The following is a 25,086-nucleotide window of genomic DNA, read 5'->3' as shown; positions in this document are numbered from 1 at the left end:
CTGGAAGGTAGTAAATGGCACACAAAAAAAAAAAACCACCCACAATCCAAACAACCCCCTCCCCACCACGAAAAAAAAAAAAACAATAACGAAAACCCCAACAAAACCAAAACCAATCAAAATAAACCCCACAGGAACTCTGACATAGCAGCAGGAGATGGATACATTTGTCAGATGGTAACCAATAGTGATATTCACCCAGTGAAGACATTTTCCTCTATTACTAGTTTATAAACATTAATAAATAATTGTCATTTTATTAGTTTACTTTCCGCATTCTCCAACACAATCCACTGTTATAGCCTCTGTTAATATCCCATTAAATTAAATTCTTAACTTCAAAATTCCAATTGAAATTTCACAGTAGCAAGGAATTTATCTCTGATGGACGAAGAGTTGGTATGTTGGGCCAACTCTGCTCTGATCTATTGTGAAATAAAATCCTTCTCTAAAACTGGAATTTGTTGCTGTCATACTCATTTTAAAGGGGCAGTTACCAGGACTTGCGAGGTTAAAACTGTTAAGGCTCAAAACAACATTACCTATCTACTATGATTGCGAGCCTTAAACTTACAATATCTATTTATGAAAGCTCTGGGTTTGCATACTGTTACAAGTTCAATGTTTTCAAACACAGATCTTTAATTTTATGACATAGACAAGCACTCAATTCTACAGATCTGTACTACTGCAGTAATAATTCTATTCAAATGCATCAATGCATTAAAAACATAATCCAGAATTGTCATCTTTATATATTGTAAATTACGGTCACTTACAAAACCCTACTGCTTTCATAAAGTGAGATGGTATGCTGTTCACTTTTGCAATAATCTCTTTAGTTTCAGATAAGGTTATTTAGGTACAAATACAACTGAGTTAACATTGCACTCTGAGCAGGGTCCAGTAGATGGCACACACAGAAAATTTATTCATGCAACAAGAACAGCTTATATGTTACCAAAGTCCCTGCTGATACAAAAAAAGCTAACAGCCAGCAAACTCTTGTGGTCTTCCTCAGTTATTAAACACTGCTTTAGGAAGAGGTGGAGTCATTCTAGACTCATTGTAAGTGCAGAAGTTGAGAGAAAACTGACCCCCAATAGTGTGGATGAATTTATTGGTATTATTCCAATTAGTCCTGGCATTAGAACAGGTTTCTCAAAGATCACCTTTTAGTAAAAGTGTTCTGGTCTACTTGAGTGGAACCTATATGTACCATTTGGCATCAAGATTGACAGAACACTGATTAGCAAGTTTCAGAATTATTGCTGAGAGATTGTAAGGCTCTGATGGTATTTTAAGAATAATTCAGCTTACTCAATTAATTTGATGCATTGATACTAACTCACTTTCTCTTAGCATGACATTTTTAGATGATATTTTACCCTGATGCTTGGCTAATTTAATTTAGTGCTTCTATGGCATGCTTCCATAGTCCACAGTGGAGCAGGATTCTCTAATGAAATATTAGAGTCTTTGAATAAAGTTTGATTTTTGTATATTGATCCTTCAATGAGCAGTGCAAGCCCCAGTACTTCATGCAGCCTCACCACAATTCTACAGTACTTACTAACTCATTAACACAGTCCAAGAATTGAGCAGGTCTTCTTAGTAATTCTTTATTCTTTAAATAATTGCTGGTCAAAAGCAAAACCACTTAATTCAGCTGCTAAAAGGATACATTTGGCACAATGTGCACAACTCCATTAAACTGCCTGATTAGGCCTGAAAATACCTCCCATGGGATTTCAATCATTTAATTCCTCTTCAGTTTTAGAAGAGTTGATTAGCACCTCACTTAATGCTTTATAAACTTACCCTTACCTTGTAATGATATGTAGATGGAGTTGAATTTCATTCTCCATTTAGAGTCATTGAAAGATTCTTGCAAGTAATTATAGGTCAAAATAGCTGCATTCAGAAACTGCATCTTCTAACACCTATACACATATTTGTATTTGGACACCTTTTTCATTCCAGCAAATGCTAGAAGATATTTTTGAATGTTAAACAATAGTTTGAGAGAGGCATGAGAAGAGCACAAACCAGTATTATTATAATATTAAGTATGTACGGTGCTAACTGCATTAAGAAAATTGCCACTTACTTCCATTTCAGAAAGCACATAATTAAGTTTTGCAAAAGTGACTGAATGAATACTAAAGCAGCTGCAAATGGATCTTTCTCTGTTTGATGTGAAGTGAAATGTTTTCAAATGAAGTTTCACCAGCTCAGATACATAAATACAGATGAAGCTATATTCACTGGTCTTGTCTTTTTCCTTACATGAAGAGCAATGCAAAGATACATTCAAACTACAGAAATGTTATCAATCCACTATATTGCTTCACCTAAGGATCTCAAAGCATGTTAAGAGTATAAGTCTTCAAAACAGACCTGACTTGCTAAACTCATGCCCCACAAAACGTTTACAGTAAAAAGAACACCAATGTACTGTGTAGCTCAGGAACCAATTGCCTGAGGGCCCCTTCACTTAGATGAAAATCTTTGGCCAAAACCCCAAGACATCAGGACCATAATCCAGTTAAAATGCCTTGGCTTAGACACCAAGATATATGGCCAGGGTGTGCATCTATGAGGATGCATGCATTGTGTAAGTGAATAAGATTATGTATGCGGTAAAAACTTCTCCAACACTATGTACACCACGTGATCTAACAATTTAGCCAGAGGTTAGTAGAGCAGGAAATATACAGAAATGGCAATACTGTGGTTAGAATGTACTCTAAGATAACAAAGTTGCAGACTAAATCAAAATGAGAAGGTAAGCCAATTGTTATTGTAAAGGCATGCATGCAGCTCCAGGGAGCCTACATGCGCACAAGATGACACATCCATCAGATATAACACCTCCTTGTCAGAACTGGGGAGGACTAAAGTCTTCTTGTGACATTCTGCCTAGGGAAGAATAGCCATCAGTCCACACATTACCAAGATGCAAGGAGAACACTTCAGGAGGAGGGATATATAAAGCCTGCTAAAATGTACCGGCTATGGTTCATTAGTGCTTGCTTATTAACCAGGTTACCAGTAAACTATTGACTGACTCTCTTCCATTTGTCTTCCTTCTTTGCAGGCAAGTATCCTGCTTGAAACAAATGCAAGAACTTCAAGGCTTTTTGCGGTAGTTGGTTTAACAGCTACTTAAAATTACATCAAGGAATGACAACTCCCCATTTTCAGTTTCAGCTACACACTAGAACTCTTTGTCATAACAGGAGAACGACACATTGCAAATACAAAAGCCTGTTGAAATTCTCTTAAAGTTGAGTCATTTACCATCAATCATTTCTGAAAAGTGCCACAGAACTGTAGCATGACCCAACAAAGGATAAATTGTTTTGGAGAACTACATCTTACGGGGTTAAAATGTTTTCATACAGCATGCTAGTACAAAACATTGGCATGAGATAGTGAGACTTGTGGTTCACAGGACAAGGAAGTTTATGCAGACTATACACAGCAGATATACTCTCTGGTGAGGATTCTCACCTGGACTCTCTCCATACTCTTTGGAAACTGCGCTAATCCTTGAAAGCCCTGTGGAAGAGCTCAAGTTTAAGAAGGCCAAGGCTCTTCAGTTTAGATGCTACCACTGATACTAGAATCCGAGTTCAGACAATTGTGTAAAATAAGATAAACAAAAATACCAACCACAACCCACGGTATTTTTTTGAGAGACAGGGCAATATTGCAGTGTGCAGTACAGAAGTGCAGGAAGTCTCCAAACATTGTAAACTACTGAAAACCCAAGTTTGCCACGTTCTTTAAAGTTGTCATTACAGATCATCAATTTGTGAGCAGCTTAAAGCATATTAGACCTACTTAAATTTCAAAGCATGTATTGAATTTATTTGAGGTCTACTAACATGAATATCTTTCCACAGATTATTTTAGATTTAAAAAAATGTTTTTTATTTATTTTAATTTTTTTGGCTATTATTCTTAATTAAACTATTAAATTCCCAATTCTCCTCCAAGAAATCAATGGAATTCATGGTATTTTACTAAGCTTTCTTTTCCTCACCCCTACTGAATGACATGTAATTGGCCTGTTGCAAGAAGATAATGAACCAAATAAACCCCAAGCTTTTGTATTTAAGCCTGGTTTATCTTCTTCAGTTTGGGTTGAAAGTAGATTTAAGATTAGCACATAAAATGGGTTTAGATTCTGAACCCCCTTTGACAAAAAGGAACTCAGACATAATACTGGCTTCAAATCCATTTCCAGTGTATAAAACAAACACAAAAGAATATTTAAACCTTTTCAACTCTTGGAGATTTAACTGCAGGTAACATTCAGTGACACACTTGTAACAAGTTCCTGTAGTAGCCAGACATATATATTAATCTGTTTAAAATTGAAAACATTATCTAGAAGAACTAGGAATTTAATCAACACCTCTTAACAGTCATTTCTGAAATCTCCATATGACCACAGATATGTTCTAACCCTTCACTACAATTCTGAGCTTTGATGTTACAGAAAATGCAGAAATAGATATGCATTAGCTATGCAAGACAATAAAGCATATGGTCTCCTGATTACTTTAAAATAAGCACTCAGAAGTTTAATGAAGAGAAATAATTGCTCTCCCCTTACTAATGATGATTCTGCTAGGTTATTAGAAAACATCTGATGCATCACATCTTTTGTATGTAGCCTAGTAGGATACTGAAATGGAGAAACATGGATTGTTTTACCTACTATAGACACATAGATAAGTGTGGAAATCAAAGAATAACTCGTACATTGCTAATCCCATTTATCCAGAAACAAGGATTATACAGCCATGTACTGTTTTTTTGTGTGCTCCTCCCAAAAGATTTTGCACTAAAAGAAAAAAATGGAAAGGAAAATAATTTAAAAAATATTTTCAATCTTCAATTCAAGTTTTCTAAACCATCCAACAAGACAGAAGTGAGAAATGCTGTAACTAAAAAAAAAACCCACAACAAAACAACAAACCAATCAAGCCACCTTTAATTTATTAGACATCAGAACATGTCTGATGGAGCCTTCTTACACAGATCCAATTTTGGTGCTCACAATTAAGCTGGAAAAAGCTCAAGAAATGAATAAGGGTTTCGTAATTCTGCAGCCATAGAACTATTTGGTTTCACCAAACAGAACTTTTGTGTCTTCCTCCCCGCTCTTTCGGAGTCATGTACTAGGCAGAGAAACTGCTTTTGAAAACCCCAAAAAGCAGCAAAGACTAAAACAGAATAGCTAGATTTAAATCACTGAAATTCTTGAGAAAACGGAATTGCTTCTATTGAGAACACGGAATTGCTTCTATTGAGAACAAACTGCACAGATCACTTGAACCCATCTGTTATCCCCTAGAAGATGACAGAGCACCACATGGATGAAATACAGCCATCAAGAGCCATGCTTAGACAGCATACTTCCCAAATAATCTTCTATTTAATAATCCCTCAGTAGTAAAAATATCAGATGATAAATCTAGACTGTAAAGTAGGGTTAGTTGTGCATTCGAGATTAACTGTCCAAAAGATGCTAATCAAGAACTTTTTAGAATTAATTAGGGAACAAGTTCTGTCAGATCTATTCTAAATCCCCAGCCTCCAATATCTCTCTTGAATTAAAAACTTTTTAAAGAACAAAGTAATCATTTCAAACTGCCCTAAATTATTTTTCAGAACAGGTTTCATATATTAATAGCAATATGTTTTTGCCAAGTGGGCATGATATCTTTGGGCCTAGAACAATGACTCACAAAAGTAATTATTCTTGTGTAGACTGATATTTGCGAAAAAGGCATAACTGATAAGCAACAGAGTTGTCCATGACAACTATACTGTTAGTTTCTTATTAAAGGATATCAAAGGACTGATTATTATGGGGCGATAATTATATTAATTGTGTGTATACACAGGAAAGGTTCTACAACTTTATTTACCCATTACAGTCAATGGCAAACCCCTTAGGATTTTTTTCCCCTCAACCTTTGAAAGGAAACCTGCATTTTCCTTACTAGGAGAGATTCCTTTCTTTACATGCCATCACACGTTTAAATATATGTAGTAAATCAAAGTGCTTATTTGCAGTCATATCCTTCTGCTCTTACACTGGAATTGAATCTTTCAATAACTGTTTTATAAGACAGACATCTTGCTCTTCTCATGTGTTCTAGATTAATCTTCTCTTCACCTTTGCAAGTGTTATTAATTGAAAATAAACAGGGAGCTAATTTTACATTGGACAGTCAGTTCCAAAGAAAGACTAAACCATCTGGAATGGATGTGAGAGGATTCCTAACGCTCAGTTTCATTAGACTCCCATATGATCCTGAATTACTGCATCAAAGCTCAAATCTCCCCAGCACTATAAAATTCGTAACGCATTGTTCATTTTAGTTTATCTGGTCAGCCTGTTAATGCCATTACACAATGCATATATTCAACTTCTTTCTTTTGTTACTATTCAGAATCACATTTTTCAGCCAGTCTGCATCCTGATTTCAGGCTGATCAGTAGCAACAGTTGCTTCAAAACTACATTAGAAAAGGATATTCTTGTCCTCATCTTTATAGAACCAAGACTTATACAGATAGTTCTAACTACTATAGTTCAGCATAAATCCACAGGAGATTCTGAAGCCATTAAAATTTTCAGAAACTTTCCAAACTAGAGATCAGGGTAGTAACATCAGCAGATATCAGTGCTTTCTTGCCTTTCACTGTTATGATGCACAGAACACACCAAGCATGACAACTGAAAGCCATTCAGTACTAAAGCAGTGTGTCATGTTCCCACTTTCCAAAATGTTTGCCATTGGGGAAAAAAGTCCAATTGTTCTTATATTTTGCAAATACAAAGTGGGAAACATTTCCACGGAAAAAGTGATCACTTCACAAAATTCTCATGAAGATTTCATCTCCAAACCTACATGAGCACAGCATGTTCACAGCAAAGAGACAAGAGCACTAGTTATTTTCTTTAGAGCTGAAAACAGAAAAAATGTTGTGTGAATCAAAGCAAAAGCTTACTACAAGACATCTTTACTAGAACAACGAGGGGTCATGAATTCTCTCTCTCTCACAGTCCTTGTTCCTAATAATCAAATACTGTTCATAACAGGGTTTGCATGAAGCCCATTGAAGGCACAAGAAGCTTTTCATTTTGTGCACTTTAGCTCAAGCTCTGTATGCTTTTATAAGAACATTCTAGAATTCTGCTTTAGAAAAATGACTGATAAGTGACAGCATGAGGGAAAATGGGAAAACATCCTGTCAGATTGCAGACATCTCCTGCACTGCCAAATGCTGCTTAAAAACCTTAGTAAGATAGCCCTTACTGAGTTTTAACATGGTCAGGCATTGCTCTCTAGATCACTATGACTCACAGGCCCTTCTCACAAACCATCCCAAAGTCAAATCAATAAAGCTTTAATAATACACTGGAAATATCTTAATTTTATGCTAATTTTGAACAGCTTTACCATACTTATCAGTGACAAAAATCAGAGCAGAAACACTCATCAAATGAGATTGGTTCCATCACTGCAGAATCAGTAACAATATTTTGCTATCAGAAAGGATGTCTTTGCCTTTTTTCATAAAAATTTGCACCTCTGTCTTCACTACCTACAGCCTCAGAAATCAGGATCTGTTCCTACTTAACACATACTGTTGACACACAGAAACCTAAGGATCTATAGCTGGGACATAAGGTATTATTTTACTTTGTTCAACTGAGCTAGCAGCCAGCAGACATTGGCTGGCTTTCAACAGTACCAGGAAATCTTGTGGAGTGTTCCCTTTCCCCTCTTATCAAAGTTCCGCCTTTTGCTACTTAGACACTTCAGACACCGTAGTTCTCAAAACTAGATATTATATAGGACATATTGTGCAGATCTCAAAGTCAGAGGGCACTCAGAGCCATTATACCACCACAGCAAGTTGTGGAAGGTTCTTATCTCAAAAATTATTAAAGGCAACCCTTATGAGCCCTATTGATAAAATGCCTCAAAAAAAAACAAACAAAAAAAAACAAAAAAAAAAAACAAAACCAAAAATCTCTTCTCTCCTGACTGCCTGGTCCTAGTCTGTCTATTGATGAGATGTTTTCAGACTCGACTCCTTCCCTTTGGTTTTAATCAAAGCTGATGTTTGATAGTTTAAAAGAAAAATCTTCTGTCTCACATCAAGCCTCAGACATTGTCCCACCCCAGCAGCTTGTAACAAGTGATGTTTCACATAAAATTTCACGTAAAATCCTATACAATTCCATAAACAAGACCAGTAAAATACATAAAAAAAAGATTGATTAGACTGTAGAAAACCTTGCTGAATCAAGTATGTAATCATCAATAGTCTCCCTCTCTCTGCCACCTGTGTCATAATATAGAAATATTTTGCCCTTAAGTCAAAGACTTCAAAAATCAGGGAATATAAATATTCTGTCATCAAATACTACACACTGCACTTTTTTCATAAGTGACTAACATTAAAACATACTTTACTCAATTCATCAAGTTTTACCAATCATCAGGAATTGAACAGTTAGTCCAGTGCACTTTCATTGAAATCAAAGTTTCACTGAAGTGACATTGCATTTGTACTGGGAGCTTGACGTTTTTTCTTCCCCCCCCCCCCCCATCATGTTCTTTCAAAACTTCCATATTACCATATGATAAAGACAAATTTATGTTTTTTAAGCACATTTTAGCTATTCTAGGAAAACAGAACACTGTAGCATTCAAAACTCCTGCAGCTGTGAAGACTTACAGGCTAATTTATCTTTTCTATTTTCCCTCTATAGAACAATAGCAAGTGTACATACCACAGTTTAAAGGTTTTAGTAACTACATCTCTTTTCTTCCCAGCATTCACTCAGTATATACTCTCCAAAATGCTTCAGCAACTTTTTTCCTCATTAAAACAAGCTGACAATTGTATGGTAGGGGGGTTGTTCATGGGGTTCACGTCATTGAATTACTAGGTGAAAATCTGTAAAGTTAACTGCCTATTCTTTACATTACTATCTCAAGGTTCTTGTAGGCAGGTATGGGTATGCTTTGTCCATGGTTCTGAACTGGGAGGGAATCGTGCAGTTTCCACAGCTCCACAATAAACCCACTTCTCAGCAGGACTTGGTAGTTCGAGCACAGCAATACAATAACTGCAATTAGGCTCTTGCAGTCATCTTGGAAGGGGGAAAAAATACATTTGGTACAGAGGATAATGATCACATGAGGATAGAAAGACACAGAAGTCAGTGCTGCAATACCTATCAGGTAGCCTGAATCAGTCCTTTCTCAAGCCCTATTCAGCAGTGCTTCCCCAACAGTCAGATATAGTGAAAGGAGGGACTTAAACCTGTTTCTTAGAACCACACACACAAAGGGAATTTTTTTTCAGATCATTTATGGACAAACAAAAACCAGATAAACCAAAAACTTAACACATCAAACTTACTCAGTATTCTTTCTTATTTTATTTTCAGAAAGATGTGCAAAAGTTCTGAAGGGGAAAAAAACTGAAACTTCTTTGTGACAAATTAAAATATACATAATGATGCACAATCTCTGCTTGAATGTAATGAATTATCAAACTGAAAGCACTGAAGTGCTCAGAACAATTATATCCAGGAGGACGTCTAATTAATGTAGCTGCTATAAAAGGAGCATTGCATCTTTTGATAATTGAGTTTTATTAGAAATGAAGGAGCAGAGGCATAGGATTAAATTGATTGATTAAATTGATCTATTGTTTTCTGGATGAGAAAGAACAATAGCTAATGCTTGGCACTCAGAAAAAGAACCATAATTTTTGAGAGACTGAAGGGTAGGACTCCAATAAACCTTGTTAAAAGACAAAATCTCTCTAAAATCAATTTAGAATAAAAGTAGTGAAGAAACGGCTATAAATTGCACTTGGAATAATCTACTTAAAAGAATTTCTTTGCTGGTCAGTCATCACAACATAACTACCACAGCTTTTTCCTCACATACCAAACACAGTAGAAATTCCAGCTTCTTAGACTGTTACAGTTAGACAATCCATAGTGCATGGATCAAGCTGTAAAATTCTGATATCCTGAACTGCTATAGTTAAATAAGTTTACTCTAATGAGTAAAACTAATCACACTCCTTTGACTCCACAAGTCCTAAATAGGACTGATATTCAACAACCACTTAGATAAGGAAGCCAAAATAGTAATTCAACTGTCACTCCTTACTGGGCAGCAAAAGTATTGCTCAGTTGGGAATAATTTAGCAATATATATTTGGTTCATTTACATGAAAGAATAATACTTGCGCGAGAGAGTTTTCCTGCATGTCAAAGACAGCCTTCTCCTGTGAGTGGTCCTTGGCTCACAGTCTCTTGAGAATAACACAAAGTGTAAACACAAAACCGCCAACAAGTTTGTAAAAACTGACATAAAAAGGTGCTTTTAGTGGCATTTTCTCTTAAGCACTCTGTTGTGGTATCGCTGCTCTGAGAGGTCAATATCAAATAAGGAAGAAGAGTTTTGGATACTATATATATATACATAAATTTATTTCTGAACTGTCCTTCTGAGGAAGGTAAAACCCTGTAAATTTACAAAGCTACCACACGTGCAACTACTCATAATTTTTCACAAACTAGATACAGTGGACTTCATTCAATCTGATACTGATTTTTTTTCCTGCTCTCTACTTGAAACAGGACATGCCCAATCTGAAATCATTTATCTAAACTTCCTAATTTTCCAAGTTTTGTTGAGTTCAAACAATTTCAGAGATAAGAATTTAATGAGGTAATGTCTCAAGGAAAGACCAAAGTAACAGCACCCTGGAACTAGGATTATGTTTCATGCATTTATATATTGTATTTGTACAATTTAGAATTGTGCTTCAGAGATTAAAGGTGAACTCAATTCATCAGCAATTATACAAGGAAAATGGATCAGCAAATGAAACTCTGCTACATGATAAAAATGGACACATCGATTGAGCTCTTTTTATGAGTTTCTATTTTTATTGTGTTCCTATCTTCTTCTTTGTTCAATAATGAAGGGGAGGGGATGTAGACATCCATTAGCTTGAGCCCCCATATGTAGAACAAAGTTTCCATTGCTGCACATTAGCAAACCGGTCTTTAATTTCTCCCAATTTTATTTAAACTTTGCCACGGGACATCTGTTCTTGTGTGCTGTGTTTTATTGTTGACACTTTCTACGTACTCACAGGAAGATGAGCAGTAATTTGGAAAGGATGTTTCTGCTTTAACTTAAGTATTCTAGAATGTCCTTTTTAAAAATTAAAATGCCAGCACAGCTCTCTTCTTTCATTATGGTAACAGCTGAGTATCTCTTTCTAAATTGAGGATGTAAGAACAAACCAGAAGTAGCGCAACATGTGCTGCAGTGACAAACTTAGGGTACTTACTGGTCTGCGTTATACAGAGCAAATAAGAGATACTTTCTTCCTGCTAAGTCCTTGGAATTTGTGAACAATAAATGGTATCCAGGTCCAAATCATTCCAAGTTCTTTTGTTTACGAGGCAAAACCCAACTGCAGTATTCTTTTCTGCAACAAAATCGGCCCCATTAGTTCTCAATTTTAATTGAAAAAGAAATCAGCTAAAAGGTGGAATCACTCAGATTCCTCTTCTACTCAAATGTCAATGAATTTGTTTATATAACTGAAGCTGAGCCCAAACCAGGTTTTATCTGGAGCTTTAAAATTAACATTGCAAAGACAACCTTATGGTTTAATCTATCATGCAGCATTAAGTTAGAACTGGTTGCCAATTTCTAATAAAGTATCCTTTTTTCTGAAAACGTCATTTGCCCAAACTAAGCATATTCAAAACAACAGCATTATTTGAGAAAAGGGAGACAGTAATCCCAAGATTTATTTAAAGCTATTCTCTGATGGCAGAAACTTAGCTTGAAATTTCTGCTCTAATGAGCATTTCCATGATCTTTTGTTTCATAGTTTAATAAAATAAAAGGTTTCCAGACTAGCCTGGATTGTGCTAAAACTTAAGTCAGGGAAAAATAATGACAAAACATTTTGACCAGATTCCTAAATGTCAGTCTAAGATTGCAAATATCTTTCACTGATATCTAGAAGAATTGTATTGGCAGCCAAGACTGAAGGTTGTTCACCAGATTAAATAGGTTCAAGTTTATAATGCATAGGTTATTACTAATGCATCACTAAAGCCCTCAGGTCAATGGACCACAGTAGGAAAGGAAAGAAAAGAAAGGTCCTAATATCTTGCAAAATATCTTTCTTTAGATTCCTTAGATATTTATCTTTTGTGTCAACTTGCTTACCTAGTGAAAGAAAGAAGGCAAAAGTGAAAGCGAAGGCAAAAACATGGCTTAAAGCGGGTATGGCTTTAAAGAACAATAGCTGCTCTCTGTGGATGCTTATTTTGATGGGAGATTTATCCACAATTAGTTTCATATTTTTATTCTGATATTGTTGAATGCAAGCATAGAAAGTTAGTTTAAAATGTCAGGAACAAAAGAAGTTTAAAGCTTTGATTCAAATACATTTTTTAACAAGTATAAAAGTAGGGATTGTATTCTAGGCCCTTTAAATTGGCTGAATTAATATGCTGGTTGGGGCTAAAGGAAGAAGAGCGCAAGACAACTGAGAACTTAGGACGATGTATGTACAAGAAAGGTGAAGTGCAAAGTGTGACACATGAGTTAAGGGCTCTGCTATTGTTCAAAACATACTACCTAGGCTTTGCCAAACAGCATACACAGCTTTCCTGTGGCATGTAAGTAATAAGCATTTCTTATTGCAATTCTAACATTATAGAATCATAAAATAGATAGGGTTGGATAGTCTATTCCAACTGATTTAAAGTTGATAAAAGTCTAATTCAATTGAATTTACTTGACAGTGAACACTTTTGTACTGCTTCTTACTGAAAGAATTTTATTTTAGTGACTGCTACTAAAAAAAAAAATAAAGCTTGAAAAGTTTTGAAGAGTTCATTTGTGCTAAAAAAACCAACACAAAACCTGTCAAACCCAACTAGACTTTGTTCACATATTCTACCAGATAAATGCATAGTGCAAAGAGTTAACATTTTCACTCAGAGACCTTCATCTGGACAAGAAACACACTAATCAGATATGCCTTTAAACTTGCTAGCCTGCCAATAATCCAGCTGTGTTACAATGGCACACAATGGTATGGGAGTGACATCCCCATCATAATAAACAGCTAAATCAGAGACAATTTCATTAGCAACCAAAATGAACATTTTGTCAGCTGTTGCTATAATACACAACTGCTGAAAATAGGGTGTCACAAATAATGATAAATATTCATTAGGACATCATCGCAAGGTTTTGAAAAACATGGCTGAAGCTGACTACCATCGCCAGTGTGTCCTTTTCCACAAGTTATTATACCTTGTCTCTAGATGTTAATTCCCTTAGCTGATTCTGAGCAATCATTTGACCTCGGCATCAGTAGGAAATGTACATGCTTAGCATTTCACTGCAGACCCTCAGTGCCTCACAGGAGTGAGCTTTTAAAGAGGAACAAAAGAAGAGAGTCTACAGGCAGATGGTAGGCAGACAGGGAAAAGTCAAGCTGGGTTGGCTGACCAGCTAAAAAGAAACAGAGGGAGATGGTCCAGCAGACCCATTATGGAGGGGACAAGGGGAAAAACTTGGGGGGGGGGAGGTTAACAGCTTTCTTCTGTTGCTGCTGCCCCTATTCCTTGAAGTGCAAGGGGTCAGAACAAAGAGGAAATTGGCAAAGAAAACAGCAGCCTTGGTCAACTCACATACCAACAACAGCCAGCACAACTGCCTCTTTCCTTTCTGCTGTTGTCACTGCTTAAACTGCCCCAGCTTTCATAGGTTTATTGATTTAGCGATTTAGCCACTCAAGGAGTAAGCAGATAACAAAATAAAGATATAGGAGAAAGTCCCAGGTTGAGCATGACTTAGAAGAAGGGAGTACTGTATCAACAAGCACTGCATCCATTTGTCCAGGTGTAACAATGTCCTTGAGAAGTTCCACAACAACATCTGCAGTCAACAGCTACCCTTCATTAGGGGAAAACTGCAACTACTGCTGTATATTTATGTACTTATATTGCTCCTGCAACCTCCTAAACTGTCATTAATTCTAAGCTATACTGATGACACCTTTAGTTTAGAAAACTAAACTAGGAAGTCCTGCTTTCCTTTTCCTTACCCTGTTCATGTCTGGCCCTTTCTCACTGGCACTTGCGTGATTTCATGTGACATTTTTCAAGGAATTAAATCAGTAGAAAATTATTAACTTTTATTTTGACAAGCTATTTTTCTGCCAGTGAAACTCTCTACTGGCTTATGGGAGGAGATGGCAGGTAAACTGGACAACAATTATGGCAAAAGTAGAGTGCCAGCCTTTATGGAGAGGGAGTGGAGAAGCAGGCCTGCCCTTTTCAAGTGACATGAGGTCAACTTAGCTCTGTTACCAAGCTATATCCCAATGTGTTGCATAAGGAAACAGCATTTAGTGTGGTGAATTATGCTGGTCAACATTTACCCAAAAAAAACCAAGAAACAGAAAAGCCCACTTAGCATTGCAGTGTATCACGAATGGCAGCTACATTTCTGTTACAGACCTTTGAGTTTTCATGATGTTAAAAAGAAACACAGATGACCACCTCCTCAACTCCCACATATGTATATTTATGTATGTATGTGTTAATGTCCTAGCTTTGCAATGATCACTTGGTTTCTAAATGCCATCACCATCCACAAAGGTTCAAAAGTCACAAATGGAGTTATACATGATTGTGAAGAAAAGAGTCAGTTCATTATAATAATAATATAATTGCAATATAATAATGATAATAGTTCATCTTTTAAAATACAGGTTCTTATTTTGTAAGAAATATGAAGCACCAAAACTGTGACAGCTTTCAGAATGTTTATAAGGTGTCTGCCATGGGCAGCCAAATTACAAATTTTAGCAGACAGTACAGCCCCTCCATCTTCTGGCTACATTTCATGTATGGTGGTTTGCAAGTCACTAATACAAAGTTTAAATGGGAACTCACAGGCTAAATTTAATTGTACAAGACAAGTCACATTTTTCATACTTTATTCAAGGAGATTTTAACAGCTGATAGATCATACAAATCACAGAACCCAAAATTTATAATGATACAAATCCTCATAAGAACAAAAGCCAGAAAACCAACAACAACCCAAAACCCCACCCCAAAAAAAAAAGGAAAAAAAAACACAAAAAAAACACAACCAGAACCAACAAAAAAACAATCAACCCTACACTGGAAATTTTAATAGCCGATTTCACCCATTTACCAATGGAGACCTAAATCACTGTCAAAATTATCTGTTCTTTTCCCCATATTTTTCACATACGCATTCTGCATTGTATCCTAATTGGTCACTGGATTATCAAATAGTCTGGCAAGGTAACAAAATCTGAACACTTACTTTGACAAGATGAAATTCATAAAAGTCATATTTCTCCTAATAAGCTTTACCTACAAAAGCACTTAATAATTGTATGTAAAATCTGACAGAGAAGAGGGTAGATAGAACCTCCCCATTAAATTGAGTGGATTACCAAGAAAGCGAGCGAAGAAATGAGGGACAAAAAAAAACACCCCGAAAGAGTCTTGCCTGTGAGAAGAGGCTGAATTTTTAGCAGTCAAATACCTGAGACAAAAATCTCATGCTTGTTCCAGGAAACAAACACACTATGTTCCTCACTGAACCGTGCAAGTTCACCTAAGTGTACAGGGAAGAAAAGAATTTCTTCATAAGTCAGAAATAAGAGAAACAGTGAATAAAGGCTGAGTCATCACAACTAAAACTTCAGCTTCCACCTACATCTCTTACACATGCACATACACAAGACGAACAGCATTGTTTATGAACAGACATCTTAATATCAGATGAGTCATTACAGAAGGTATTTCAGGATTCATTTTATCACAGCATAAGAGGGATACAACAAATGGACTAAACTCCAACCCACACATGCTTTGTCCAATGCTTTTTAACATTGCCTTTTCATACAGTATTTTTCAGTACCAAAAGCATCTCACTTTAGACAGAAGTCCATTTCTGAAACTGAACCTGTTACCCCAAGTAGGTTTGGCTAGTGTTCAGTGTGATAATGTATGCTCTGTAGTGCCAGTTGTATATATCCTTGTACCACTTCTGTTTTGTTTTTTTCATTTTCACTTAGTATCTATCCTTCCCTTGGAAAAAATTAAACAGCACATAATTGGTGAACTGAGGATCACCTCTCCTAACAGTTCCAGTACTTCACATCAAAATTTGGTTGCAACGGTATCCCAGCTGTGATTATTTGAATCATTCCTCATTCTCACTGTAGATGCTGTGAGGAGGTGAGAAGAACACCACAGGCTCCACGTCTCCTTCACAGTGTTAAGCATTGCTCATTAGAATTCTTAAAACTCCTAGAACTCAGCAGAACAAAGAATACTGTCCTTCAGCAAAAACATGAGTAGCCAGACCCCAGAAAAGAAATTTCTATCTCCAGAATGACATCAGCTACTAACTACTTCAGATCCTTCTCTTGAAATTCTCAATACACTGTTAGAACTTCATGGAACATGGCTGACTTCAGCAAAGCTCCAAACACTTTGTTTAGAGATATGTGGCCTCATTAACAGAGCTGGTGTTTGTTGTGTATGATTTCCAGTTAATTACAGGGTCCAGTCACAGTTCATTGTCCTTCAAAATGGTGGGAACCTTACCTCATTTCTTTACCTAATGAAGCAGCATGCTTGCTTTGGTACCCTGCAGCATTTCAGCTTGTAGACTTTGTAATGGCTTTCTATCATTCTTCAAATTCTTTCATTATGACACCTGCTGCAGCAGTTGATCTGTCCTTGTGTCTGTAATACCCATGATGAATCTCTGCAGTGACTCAGCTTGCTACACATTTTAACTGCTGCCACAGAGCTGAAAGTGGTGTGCAACCAACCCATGGATACTATCTGAAATCTGCTGGATCTGTTGGTTTGCTTTTGTTCTCCATAATGAACTGGGCTTCTTAGCCATACACAGAGAAAGAGGTCTTGGATTGTCACATTCTAAACCACATTTTGCTTCACATGCTGCTCATCAAGTCATCCCACACTAGCATCCTCCACATCAGTTCCCCTGTCCGAGTCCAATCCCTCTGTGGTGCTCAGTGCTTCCTGTGAGATACTGAGCTTCTGCTTCTACCCACTTGCCTGAAAACAGAAAATGCTCATGCCTTCCTGTTCCTTTATCTTTACTCAGCATTCTTCACCCCAGTTTTTAGACTGTCAGCATTTTGTACTCTTTTGATCTGCCTGGCACTCCAGTTTCATGATTGAAGCATATTATTATTTTCTCTCACTACAGTTTTCATTACCATGGTTGGAAAAAATAAAAAAAAAATAAAAAAAAATCAGGAGAAATCCAACTGCCTTCTGGTCAGAATACAAATGGAATGGATCATAGTGAGTCATATCTGCACTAGTACAACTGTGTTTCCGCTTTCAAATATGCTGTTCCACATGCACAGGAATTAACATACCTTCTTTCCTGTAGACGTGGGTCACTCCTATTTTCTGCCTCACAGTAAGTTACAAAATTTACTTTCCAAAAGACCTACCAATGGAGTGCCAGCATGTGATACACTAGCTAAATCTGAGTAAATGCGTAACAACTGCCCAGGCACTTGCTGCCAAACAAACAACAGATGAGATTTCTCTGCTTTCCCTTTAGCAGAGACACCAGTTTGGTTGCTGAGTGAAGGAGGGAGACCCACTTTTCACAGTTTGTAGAAACTAAATCATTTTTGAGGCATGCTTTCCTCTTCTGACCTTTTGGAACTGGCTAGCTGTATTAAGAGTTATTTGAACAAGGCAGAGACAGCCTGAGCTTGTTTTTTTAACAAAGGCAAAGTCAAAGACACATTAATGCAATACTCCTGTTCTACCTTCCAACAATTTTCCTCATAATTCTGAAATCTGTATCTCCTAGGACAGAAGCACACCTGCTCTGATTTACCAACTGCAGGTATTTCTATATCAACATACCAGCACTAAGGTATTAAGCCTTGCTCACAAAAAGCACTGAACCCAGGTGGTTTTGTTCCAAATCACACAATACCAGGTGTGTTAATAAGCACTTTACCTTCTTAACCCTTTGGTATGCTTACTTGCTGCATTCTATTTTTTTGCTCCTCAATATTACTCTTCCCCTACATATGCTGGAAATAGGCAGAATTTACATAAAATTCTTGAGCAGACATCATTAAGCAGACACACCTCACAGTGCTGACCTCGGCAATACTAAAGGAAGATCGTCTTGGTATTATTTATCAAGAGAACAGCTGATTTACATCTGTAGCCACTCTTCCTAAAACTATTCACTTTGAATAACTGTATGTACATGCAATGAATCAGAATGACTCATAGACACTGCATATGATGCAAGATAGAATGGTTTAGGTTCAAGTCTTCATTTTCAATATGGCAAATGAGGACAGTGAACCAATCTAGATCCAATAGGAAAGTCCTAAAAAAAAAAAATATAGTTTAAGGCTGCAATTTGCTTTTGTTCCCTTTTTCCCCAGTCTGAAACCTTTAAATCCTTCTCAATGAGATATCACCTTCCTCCCCACTCCTGAAGAACATGAATAATGACTGCAACAATTCTAATGCTCAATGAAATGCTTTTCCTTGAAAAAAAGTGGGACAGAGGGAAGATGTAACTAGTAAAATTCTTATCCAAGCTTTTCCATCAATTCTCCTTTCAGGAAACAGCAGGACTTGCCAGCTGAACAAAGGATTCTGCCCAAAGACACACAGCCATCAAGGAGGGGCTTTATTGAATAAAAAAAATAAAATCTGGCTTGAAGGCTACCTCTTGTACTGGGGTAAGTTGCCCTTAGTGGTTGCTAATGGCATGTGGTCTGTAGAGCTCACTGTAACACTATGGAAAGGTATTGACGGCTTTTACATTTTCTGTTTCTTCAAAGTTCCACCAGTACTATGAAGGGTTTATGTACTTTAGCTTCGAAGAGGATCTAAGGTCTGCAATCCGAAAGTTTAGTCATAGAAAAGTAAAGGCTGTAGATCTACCTATCTACAGTCAAATTTGTATTGTCCAAGTTGAAGTCAAGTCATTCAAATATTGTATTACAAGTACTCCGAGTCCCTCAATGTTTGCAAGAGAAATAATTCACCTGGAAGAGATCCGGACAGCAAGTTTCTAAGTAATTTCATTCTCTTTGCTGGAGCTGTTCTAGGACCACATGTAATCTAATTGCCTATGTTGCATGTTCCTAAGACTACCCATAAAATGCAATTTTATGTCTGAGTAGATGATATTTAGCCATTTATATAGATAGGTGGGTAGCATAGTACCTTTTGCCATGCTTTGAAACGGTCATGAAGTAATGCCCACGCACTGTCAGATGAAGATGATGTTTCCATACTGAAAATCACATCAAGCTCTGCAGAAACCACAAATGAGGAGATTAGCATTCTGCCATTTGAGCAAAGGCTGTGGATGTTAGTGAATTGCTCCACAAAAAACTGCTCTCTCTCTCCGTGATTGCCTCTCAGAGACTATGATTCCCTTCAGTCAAAGAGAACAGTTTTTAGCAGAAACTCTTTACCAAGACTAACCTCAGCTGTAGCACCACTACTTCAGTTGCAGGTGCATCACGCCTGCACCAAAATCCACTGCATTAATTCAGTCACCTTTCCAACGTGCAGACATATCTTATGGTTGTAAAATAGGAGTGACAACATTCAGTGTAAAAGAGCAATCAGACCTAGCCAGCTGGAGAGCACCGTATGCTTTCAGACTTCTCCTGATAGTATCCAATTTGAAAAATATTACTAAGTTTCTATATAGGAAGTGCAACTGCAGATCTCATTTGCCTTTTGTCAGAAAGCCCGATCTACCATATCCTATATCCATATTATATCTACCATATAATGCGGCATATCTAGGCTACATTATTACATGAATAAATATTTGCCTTCAAAACACAACATAATCTGAAATATTTGGTGGGGTGGGTTTTGTTTCTTTCTGCTGAAGAGCAGAACAAAGCAATATAGAAATAACCACAGAAAGAATGCATTTTCTAGTATAAATAAGTGTATAACAAACATTGTGACTAGGAAAAAAAATGTGGGTTGTTTGCATAAAGAACAGGTTAAGAAAAGTTAGTGAAATAATTGATGCTAACTATAAAACATTCTGGAAAGACAATACAGTATAGGTCCTCCATAGTTTCCTAGCAACAAATTTCTCTCTACTTTCTCAGAGTCTCATGAAGTTGTAGAATCCTCCTACACATAATTTGAAATCATGGATGAAAACAAGGATGACCCATCTTCCAAACTGGAAGCAGAAAAGTGTTTCAAACTTGCTGAAACACAGCTCAGTAAGCAGCAACCATTGTTGGTTTAACTGTATTTTGCCTGCATCACAGATGTGGTCAAAAGCTTATATGTAGCCATCAGATAATCAAGCCTTGTAATGAACAGCATAACTGAACAACACATGGAAAGTAAGGACGTGACATATGTTAACATACCTTCAGTGACCATCACAAAATTACAAACACAACAGTGGCAGACACTAAAACAGTTTTGACTGCAGCTGTTCCTGAGCTTTCTCCAGACAGCGTCAGAATGGGGACAAAACAGGAGGCAATCCCCCACCCTACCCTGTATTTTTTCAGTGATACCCAAGGAAAAAAAAAAAAAAAACACAAACAAAAAACTTTAAGATTTATTTTCCCAAGCCCTGAACAAACAAAGCAGAAACAAAGTTTATGTTTTCACTAATCAGTCTTAAACGTTACTAGTATCCCACTTTAAATGGCAAGTAAAATAAGCATCTATCAGGGCTTTAAAATAGTAATGCCTAACTCCCTGCTCACAGAAACAAGTGAGGGTCACAGCCTAATCAGTAAAATTTCCACACACAATTTCCTCAACAGATATTTTCCACCACCAGAACTACCAGGTATGTTTTCCATTTGGGAAGGTAGCTTCCATTTCTTAAATCACTTAGAATGAAAGGTTTTGAACGCAAGAGTTTGCCAATCTACAGCAAATTGCATACATAACTTATAAGACAGGCATCCTCCCAAGCACAGGACAAATCATCATCCCAAAAAAAGAATGGTAAAGCATCTTTAAAAAAATAAACCCAAATATCATAAAAGCAGTGCAAAACTGAAACGCCCATGTAATTCAATTTACAGCTTAACATAGAAAACCTTGTTCTATGAGCCAAATCATACTCTAAGGGAACAGAAAAGTAACAACATTGTCATGGTCAAAAAGTGGACATGAACATTTATGCCATTCAATTCCTGTAGGAGCCTGTTTGTATAAAGTTACCACTTTAGGAAAAAACCCAATGTACAAAACCAAGCATGCCACACAAGAAGTATGCACTACTCCAGCTGTGCTATTTTCCTGTGTTAATATGCATAGATGTCAGCAAGCTTGCCTCCCAGTTTAACTAGTCCTTCTTTAAAAGTTGCTGCCTTTGTTCAGTGTTGCATCAGCTCAAAGATATTTATTGTTTCTTCTTCCTTTCTTAGTATAAGCAGTCAGAAATCAGATCAGACCAACTGCTTACTGTTATTAAACTTTACCTGGGACAGTCAACCTGCAGTCCTAGCCTACTTAAACAGATGAAAATATTATTTTTGACAAAATTATGCTTTCTGATAACCTACCAAGAGGAAGGAGTTCAGCAGGATTTAAATTGCAGAGGAGTACAATATTTTTCTATTCCACTTTATTTCATAGGGGATTAAAGTATCTAAGAGCACCCAACAAGGCACTGAAGCAAGCACAGCTAAATTTCAGTCCTAGCTTTAAATCCGGTATTCCAAAAACATCACAGCACAGGTTAGCACCAGTACCAGGCTGCAGTCTCAGTCTGTGACTGCTTCCTCAGCTCTTCTTGAAGGAAAGTCAAGATTATAAAAAGGCAGAACATAATTCAGCAAGTCTAGTGGCTAGATATATGCCTATACTATGGCAGGGAGCTAGAACACCTGGAGCCAGAAAATACTGCACTCTTCAATGCTGGCACTTGAGTAGGAATTAAAGTAATTCAGACATCTTGCTCATTGTTTGAATTCTAAATCAAATATGAAGAGTGTTTGCAGAATACCAATAGGTGCGTTATTTCAACTAAAATCTATTAAAAAACATATGCAAAATGCACATGCTGACTATCTTATAGACACCAGTAAGAATCTCAGTTCCTGGCAAAACAAAGTTGTTATCAGAGAATCTAGTGATCCTTGATACCGACTAACCACGCTATCCCGTAAGTGTATCAGCATGGAGAGATACTTCTCTGTTTAATACAATCAGTAGCAGTGGTGCTTGAATATGAAAGATATACTATCATAAACTGCAAAGCAAAACATTAGGCAATGATATTAAAAATAGTATATCCTAGGGCATACCTTCATTTAAATAATGTTAAATTGTGAGGAAAAATATATTATCCTACATTTTTACATTTGGAATCAGAAAGAAAATATAATCCTACCAACATGTTTTTACAGTCTAAACCAGGCAAGGCAAACAAAAAGGTGGTAGTGCAGAGTGGGTTCTGGTATGTTTGATAATGTAAAGAAAAGAGACACTGCTTCCTAGAATAAGCCTTAAGGCTCAGTTTGAAGGGGGAAAGCTTGAGCAGCAAAGCACAGAGGCAGCTCACCAATCTTTTAATTGGCAGAAAGTATAACCTAAGAGTTCAGGTACAGCTTGAGATACAGGTGAATGTCTGTGCTCTGTGTTGGACTTGAAATCACAGCTTCTCAGTACCTTAGTTCCCTTTCTCGGAAAGTGAGAAATACTATTATCTTATTTCACAATAGTCCTGTAAGGATAAACATATTAGACATAGATGCTATGGTAGTTGGCCTACTTACTTAGAATACAATGAAATCGTATTTGTGTGAACATTCAAGTATGATTTATATCTAGAATAGTGAAAAAGCATGAATCCTAGAAACTCTCCCAGGCAGATCTCCAGTGCTCAGATACAATGAGTGGGTAGAGGATTTCAGATAAGTTACATATGGAATGAAGATCAAGACCAGATGCAGCCAAAATGTGAACAGAGGAGCCATACAGTGATGTAGCCACTACAGGATAGACAGCATCATATAACTGGGAATACATGCAACAGTTCCAGTCGGCTGGGTTGCCAGCTCCCCTCGTAAGTCATATTTGTAGAGACTTGCAGGCAAATGTATTAACTGAGCCTTGAGAAAAAAAAAACATTCCAGTGCCTAAATATCCCAACAAACTTTAGGTCTATCCTAGTAATAAGGAAAACAGTCACAAACCCAGAGAAACAGAACTTTAGATTATAACAATGAATACCTAATTGCAATATTTCTACTGAACTAAAAACATAAGTTATGACATGTCAACTTCTCCATGTGGAGTCTCACTTAACATGCACCTAGCTAGTACGTACATTACTGTTAATAAACCTTTTGTGCTTTTCTTTGCACCAGTATTGTAATGAGTGGAAACTATGTAGTTCAGAACTGTACACGTATGGAATTTTCCAGGTCACATGTTAAACCAAGTGCTAGACTCTGCTGGGCAGAGAACATTAGGAAGGAGAAAAACTGAATTCTAACCATATGTTTTGAAATGAAACAATATGCTCATTCTGTGACAGCTGAAAACTTTAATGACTGCTTTACAGTTAGCAGCAATAAAGAGGGAAAGTAATCTTGAAACAGCATTTACTGTGGAATAGAAAGTAATTACAGCATACTAGTAAGAATGCTCCATATATGTATATATCACAACTCTGACACAATACAATACTGATTGAGTTACACCGTTTCTACCATCATATATTATTACTGTGGTAATACAAGGGTAAAGAAAAGAGGCAAGAATTAAAATAAGTGGGACTCAGTTTTCATTTAAACTATTCCATGCCAAGAATTCTCTCTTTCAGAGGATCAGGGAAAATAATGTGTCCTTTTACCAACTGAACTATAATCAGTGCAGAGAAGTGTGACTGTTGAGAGTTTAATGTTTAATTGCAATTGTAGCATGGGTTATACACTCAGGAAAAGAGCTCACACAGAAAACTAGACCAGTTCCAACTGGAGGTTGGAACTCGATCTTTAAGGTCCCTTAAAGATCTTCAAACTGAAGGTTGGAACTCGATCTTTAAGGTCCCTTCCAACCAAGATCACTGTATGAGTCTATGATCCTAGAATACCTTGGAAGCATATACACAGCTGCATTGTATCATGACCCAGAATATACTGTACCCTTTGCTGCTGAGGGAGCAGGAAAGATTCCACCGTCCACAAGTCCCTGCAAAAAACACTTTGGTTTTTGCTTATCTAATTACAGGCATTATCCTTAGCAAGGCAGAACTTGTCCAGGTTAGAAATTCTAATTTCAAGTGATTAAAAACAGTGCAAAAAATTTGCACCTCAAATACAACTTTCTCTTCCCATTAGACAAACTCTTCTCCTATTAGGGAGATTTTTAGGTTGCATTTCTGCTGGTGAAAAGAAAACAAGAATGACAGAGAGACTAAACCCTTTCCCACTGTCAGATTCCGTCCTTGGTGTGGTAGCTAGGATTACTTTTGGAACTTAATATTTGCATTTTTCTGTAGCTACATTGCTTGTAGATTCCACACATCTACTCTAGATTTTGCACTGGCTCCTCATAACAGAATCCTAAAATCACTTTAGTTTAGATGTTTTTCATTAGATGATACTAATTTATGGGGTTATAATCAGCAGCAGTTGGAACGTCATTTTAAATTTAATGAAAGCAATTAAAAACAAAAGTCAGAATTTGTTTTCATAGACTAAAAACCAAAAGTGCCTTAGTACAGGCCTAGGGTATGACAGCAACATTACAAATAACTAACTTCATTCCAGAGGTTGAAGAGTTTTGTGTTCCGATTCAGCATACAAATGCGAGTATTCCAGGGCCAGAAAGCTTGAGGTTGTCTATCTCTTCAGGCTCAACCTGATTTGAAGGCAGGGG

The 25,086-nt window shown here is 36.8% G+C and overlaps 1 protein-coding gene across 1 annotated transcript in view; it reads right to left on the bottom strand.

Moving 5' to 3' along the window:
- Positions 1-6,953, bottom strand: part of GLDN (gliomedin) — a 72,452-nt gene extending 65,499 nt beyond the window's left edge. The window contains exon 1 of the mRNA XM_062628700.1: positions 6,934-6,953. The gene's annotated coding sequence lies outside the window, so the exon portion shown is untranslated. The remainder of the gene's footprint in view (positions 1-6,933) is intronic.
- Positions 6,954-25,086: the final 18,133 nt, after the last annotated feature.

This window comes from Pezoporus occidentalis, unplaced genomic scaffold, assembly GCF_034315485.1.
Source record: "Pezoporus occidentalis ecotype Australia unplaced genomic scaffold, CSIRO_AGI_Poc_V1 ctg11, whole genome shotgun sequence".
Lineage (NCBI taxonomy): Eukaryota > Metazoa > Chordata > Aves > Psittaciformes > Psittacidae > Pezoporus > Pezoporus occidentalis.
This window is presented reverse-complemented; position numbering and strand designations above follow the sequence as displayed.